Source organism: Buceros rhinoceros, unplaced genomic scaffold (genome assembly GCF_000710305.1).
Source record: "Buceros rhinoceros silvestris isolate BGI_N320 unplaced genomic scaffold, ASM71030v1 scaffold10278, whole genome shotgun sequence".
NCBI lineage: Eukaryota > Metazoa > Chordata > Aves > Bucerotiformes > Bucerotidae > Buceros > Buceros rhinoceros.
In genome coordinates this window covers 43,055-49,308 of record NW_010427443.1, presented here as the reverse complement: position 1 = coordinate 49,308, position 6,254 = coordinate 43,055, and positions in this window count along the sequence as shown.

Genomic DNA, 6,254 nt, shown 5'->3' with positions numbered 1-6,254 from the left:
AATTTTACTGTGTAAATGCCAAGTTCTTTATTTCCTGAATTAAACCTGTTTAATTTTTTATGTCATAATCACAAAATTAAACTCAACTTTGAGGGTTCCTTAAGCTATTTTAGGATTGGCATTTATTTTGACACAAACCCACAAATAATAATTTGTTGGCTTCCCTAAAGTACAGCAGTGGCACAATGATGAGATCATGTCACCTAAAAATACTGCATGACTTTGAATGAAGATTTCTTACATGACAAATCGTATGTTCAGCGTTTGCGTACTGTTGTACAACTTGCCTGGAGAAATTTAAAATATCTTCAACTCAAACTCATTAATGGGTAAATGGGAGTAGTTTTTGCAGATGACTGACTTCATTCAAATTGCTGATGAAAACATGATGTAACAGAATACAGTGTGTGGGGGGAGACTTTTTCATCTGCTGAAAAGCTTTAAATATGCTACTTGTGTTTCATTGAGAAATCTGTTAATCTTTCTACAGACAATCTTCTGTGAACTTGCTCACTGAAATTTTGTATTATTCTATATAATAAGCTTAGAAAACCTGTTTAATAGCTTTGAATGAGCAACTTGACATGTGTTTTGTGTTAGATTTTCCAAAAGATTGTGTGTAGCTGAATTAATATACAAAGAATTTACTAAATACTTAGATGTCTGCTTTAATACGTGTTTTATAGATAATTACAGGAACATTCAAATCTTGGGAGCCTAAAATTAGAACTCCCAGCTGCGCGCTAGGCTGCAGGTGCACGTGTGTCTGACACACTTCTCTTTGGGATCTGCTGCTCAGCTTTCATTGGTGGGCATGATGCAGAAATCTCCCAAGACTGTTAAATGTTAGAGAACAGGAGCTGTGGTGACTGTCAGGGATGCATTCTGCATCCTCGCAGAGGGAGGAAAAACTGCAGGAGAACTGCATCGTGTGGGACTGGATGGTGCGCTCGGAGCCTTGTGGAAGGACCAGTGTTTGGATTTGCTGCATAACCGGGGAGCGTTACTGCCTGCAGCATGGGCAAACCGTTTTGCTGGACCTGAAGCTGGAGGGGTGCGGTGCAGGGGATGGGATTTTGGAAATGCAGCACAGCTGAACCCACGGAAAACATGGGCCAGGAGAGGTAGGTCCTCCTTCACCCTTTCGGGTTTCACTGGGCAAGACTCTACCTTGCTTTTGGGAAAGCACAGTAAAAAGTAGACAGCCATAGCTTTGGAAAAAGAGACTGTCTTCAAAAGGAGACTGGACAGAGAGGACTCTGCTGTGAGAGATAAAGCGTTATAACACGAGGAAAGATTTACAACAGGGATCAAATCTCGTAATGCAGCTCCTGTGCCTAGTTAAACTAGATTGTGGGGTTTTTTGGTCTTGAAGTGAAAGTTGTTTTTCTGAGCCAGAATTTTGAGGTTTTGGTATACTTAGGACTTCAGTGAAACGCTGTATAATTGCAGTATTTGCCAAAGTGGAAAATGCAGTAAAAACATTTAATCAAGTCTTCAGCTGTTCCTGCCTTCATCCGATCAATCAGCAACTGCTCGGTGAAACAGAGTTCAGGCACTTGTGCTCAGAACCCAAGGAGGGCTGTGCCTTTCCAACGGCTCAGCAAATAGCTGGGCTTTCCTAGCCCTGTCTGCAAGATGTAAGTTACTTAATGTACAGAGCAGAGTTGGCAAGGAATTTAAAAATAGGAAACCTTGCAGAAAGCGCTTCAGCAGTGCTTCCCTCTGAACTTAAATGAAACAGCTCGACTCTGGGAATGCCCATTTGTTCTGCTTTATTTTGTATTAAAAGGTTCTTTTGTATCTGAGGCAACATGAGCACAAACCTTATGGGACAGATTTTTTTTAAAAAGTGTTTCTGTGTATAAATTTCATCGGTTTATGTTTGGTTTTTGATTATGCATGTGTTCTGTGCAGGCACAAATTTATTATGCCTGCGCATATGGTTCATAAAATACTTGTGTTCTATTAATACCTAAGTGTTCATTACTTGAAATCTTGCAGAAAACCCTCAAGTATGTATATCTTACTAGAACCTGTTATTTTGGTTTAAAACTTCAGTAAACCAGAGCACTCTGAATATTACGTGGTTTTACTTATTTTGTTCACGAAGTCTGCCTTTTTTTTTATTATCGTCTTGCATAGTAAACAGTAAAAAAAGTCAATAGTTTAATTTCATTTCAATATTGGTAATATGCAAAACCATGTGTGTGTGTGTTGATGAATGATAAGGGCTTGAGTGTTTCTGGAAAACAGTTTGGAAAAATATTGTGTAAAAAACAGTATTTTAGTTGCAGAAACTGAAGTATTTGTGTATGAAAGGTAAGTTTTGAGGTGCTAACTTAGAGCACTTTTTTTAAACACTCCTATCAATTAAAATAAGAGACTATATGACTTAGAATTGAGGGAGCTTTACTTAAGATAACTGAGTTAGTTGAGATTCCTTGTGGTGCCTTGTCTGTGCCTTTGTGCTGGCACAGACTTACACCTGAGATCCTCCTTGCACCTGAAGGCTGGTTGTTATTGACAGCTAATGTCAGCAACAGCTCCAGCAGGATTTGCCCCGTGTGCAGGTTTCTTGGAGGAGTTTGAGCTTTTGGGGCTGACTCTGAGCTGTTCGTCTGGTTGTAACCAAACTCAGCTTTCTGTCTGAAATCTGCCCAGGTTTGGTGCAGGCTGTTTTATGTGGTCCTGTCGACTTCCTTCTCCCTCCTCAGGCCTCTTCCCCAAATCACAAGCTCTTGAAAATAGTAATGTGGGAGGTTTTGTCTGGTTTCAGACATTAAAATTATATTCATGTTCTCCACAACCATAAAGGGTAACGCAATAGAAATATTTTTATTACCGTAACAGGATCCAACAGTACCTGGGACAAGTGTTTTAAGCACATTACAGGAGGTGGCACAAAACTTCTTTTCCTTCAAGATGTCAACTAGTTTTAAGTTACTGCAGCTGTGTTTTCTCTCCCCTTTATGAGTTTTTTTCAGATGCTGGTGAAGAGTTGTATTGTCTTAAAGCAAAGTTCTAGTAAAAGCATGCCTTTAGAGAAGGAGATTTACCAGTCGACTTAAAACAAGGTGTACTCATATTTCTCACCTTAGTGTGATCAAGAGTAGTTCTCCTCTGATGAGAAAACACCGCTAGTACAGAACAGACGTGTTCAAGATAGCTGTTGTGGGCACTACTTGAACGGACTTAGTCCTTGAAGAAAATAGTTCAAACAATCCAGATTTGGCAACATTTCTAAATAATGGGGTATATTTGCAGTTTCCTTAGATAGCACTGCCAAAACAGTTCCCGGTCTTAATGGAAAGCCTAGTGAATCGATAAAAGTTGGTACATTTACTTAGGGTGGATTTGGATCAGGCCCCAGGAAAAAGAAAAATTAATTCTGTGTTTGGGGAGTTGTAAAGATAATAGGGAGTTACATCTGTTGTGAGTGTAAAGTTAACAGTCTAGAGCATTGGGGTTTTGCACCTGATATTATCTGTAGTGATTAAAAATAGTCTGGATGTATGATCGGGTTGGTGTTGTGGCAAAGGTGTGTTACACTAGGCCATGGGGATCTTTGTAGTCCAAACATTCTGCTGTTCACATCAGGCATCAGCATGAGATGTCCATTGTCAAATGACACTAAATGGCAAGCAGGACTTACATACCTGTGATAAATCGGACTCGTAAAAATAGTTTTAATAAGCAGAGGTTTATGCTGGCAATGGACAGGCAAGAAGTGAGCATTAGCAGTGTTCCGGCTTAAAAAATATTTCTGCAGTACTTCTGCGTGTTCTGGTTGCTTTTTTGATCAAGCTTTCTATTCTTTTTTGCCCTAACTCTGGTAGTGTTTTTTCTTTGCCGTTTCACTTCTGCCCTTGCTAGTTTTGCTTTCTCTTCCTCGGTTTCAGTTTTCACTCTCCTCCTTGTTTTATTCAGTTGTGGTGAGCAGACTTCTGCAAAACAGAAAACTAGTGTTCTGGTCTCTGCTAACAGCCAGGATTAGGGCTTCCTTTACCCTCTTCTTCTGGAGTTTGTCCTGGAGAAGATCTTGACCTCACTTTTTTGGGTGATATTTCACTTTAGATCCCAGGATAGATGGAGTGTGTAATGGTCCCAGTCTAAAAAGGAACAACAAGATTTGTAGGAAATTTGATAAATTTGGGGAGTTAAAATAAAATCCAATAAAAATACTCAGTAGAGCTATGGCAGTCACTGAATCTGGTGGTGTGATAAACGCAAACTGCCGACCTGTTCTCTAACTGTGGGGGTTTTAGCCTCTTGTTTCGTTGTCTGTGATGTTAAGTAGTAGAATCGAGAGTACACAGACACGGTTACTTTTAATGACCACGAGCATGAACTTTCTGTAATGTAACTGGGCTGAAAGAGAATGCTGGAAATACTAATAAATTACTTGATGACTTATGTGCTTCTGCATCCCTCCAGAGGAGATGGCAGCTGGTTTTAGAGAATTTTTCAGAGTAGATGTGCTGAGCTCCATGTTACTTGATGTACAGTATGCCAGATTGCCCGTTTCTGTTTTTCCTTTTTAATTGGAAAAGATGCTATATTGGTCTTAAGAAACATTTTCCTTATTCCTTATTATATGCTCAAGAAATAATGCAGCTAAGATATCTCAGAATTGCTGTGGTATAGGCTAGTTCTACTCTTGGTAAAGAGTATGGCACTATATAATGGCAAATTACCTTTCTGAAAACACTGTCACTAAGTTACATTTGAAAGGAGAAGTGAATTCTGAAGGTCACAACATTCAGAGGTTTCCTATTATGGAGGTAAATGGAGTTGGTTTTCTTTATGGCATTGTTAGAATTAATGTAACTAGCAGCTCCTGTAACAGTATTTGTGTGTTGATACCATTTAAATACTTCATTTGTGGAAAAATAAATGGAAGGTTTGAGGTCTTGGTTTAAATTTTATGTTGACCTTGAAAAACATTCCCAGATGGAGAGAGTTAAATGAGCCCGGTGATGAAAGCGGAGCATATGAATCACAGTTGCTAGGCTCTTCCTTGAGAGGCATGGGCTTTACGCTTACAGTGAAGTATTGCACCAAGTAATTGTTAAACTCAGGAGCGGTGCATTTGAAATGATACCAGTGAAATACTATAAACTTCATTAGACTTTTAAATAGAGAATTTGCATGTCATTAAATGAAATAGGTATAAAGTATTAGACATTAGATAGCAACTGCAAGACCTGTGAACTTCTGTAAGTGGCTGAGGGAGGAACAGAAGAATTAGACATCCATCTCCTCCTCTTGCTACGTACTTCTTATGTAAGTTTTATTAAACTGTTCTGTGTATCATTCTCTGACGCTTGCATGGTCTAATTTGTCATTCTCAATACAGTGCCCTGTTGGAACACAGAAACAGAAATAAGAGTTCCCTGAAACGCGTTAATCTTGTGGGAGATAACCTGCCTAAAACTGAGGCTCCTGCATTGGGAAGTTTGGCTTCAGGTCTCTTACAGTTGTCCTAACTGATCTTGGCTTGGTCATGCTCCTTACAATTTCAAACCCACTGTTCAAACGAGTGCTCAGGTCGCTGAAGTACTGACACTACTGTGTGCCCACCGGTGTCTAACCCGTGGCCTTATGGGCTGCTCTGGTGTGTTCATGCAGTGTTCAGCATAGTCAGGCTCCCGTGTCATTTGGGGCCCTGTGGGTTCCTCTGACAAAGGGATTTGACTGTATCTAATTTAAATAAATGTTTTGATAATAAAAAGCTGTGGCTCACTTTACCTCACGGGAGAATGAAAGGAATCACATTTAGGACTCTAACCGTCGCTATTCCCTCGCTGGTTACATTTAGCTGCTGCTCTGTTTCCAGTGCTGTAGGAGCATTCTGCGGGGATGGAGGATGGTTTACACTGATTTGAGTGATCTGGCTGGAGTCTTGTGCATGGCCTCCTTTGAAATCACAGTGGTGGTGCTTTTTTCTGTCTTAGAGTGGTTCTTTATGAGTCTGTGTATTTCCTACTATTTTGGCATTGCTTTCTGTCACTTGGAGCTTTGCTTTTTAAAACTGAAGATGTGCTTCACAGTGTAAAGGACACTTGTAAATTATTCAGAGTTCTTGGGATCCCCAAATGGAAATAGGAAAATACTTTTGTTTACATAAATGACAAGTGAAACGAATTGGCAGAAATTTAAAACTGTAGCTCTGTATTGCCAGCAAATATTCACAACAGGGCACTTAAACAGAGCGGATGAGATGTCTCAGAGTAACATCAAGGAGTGCCGTA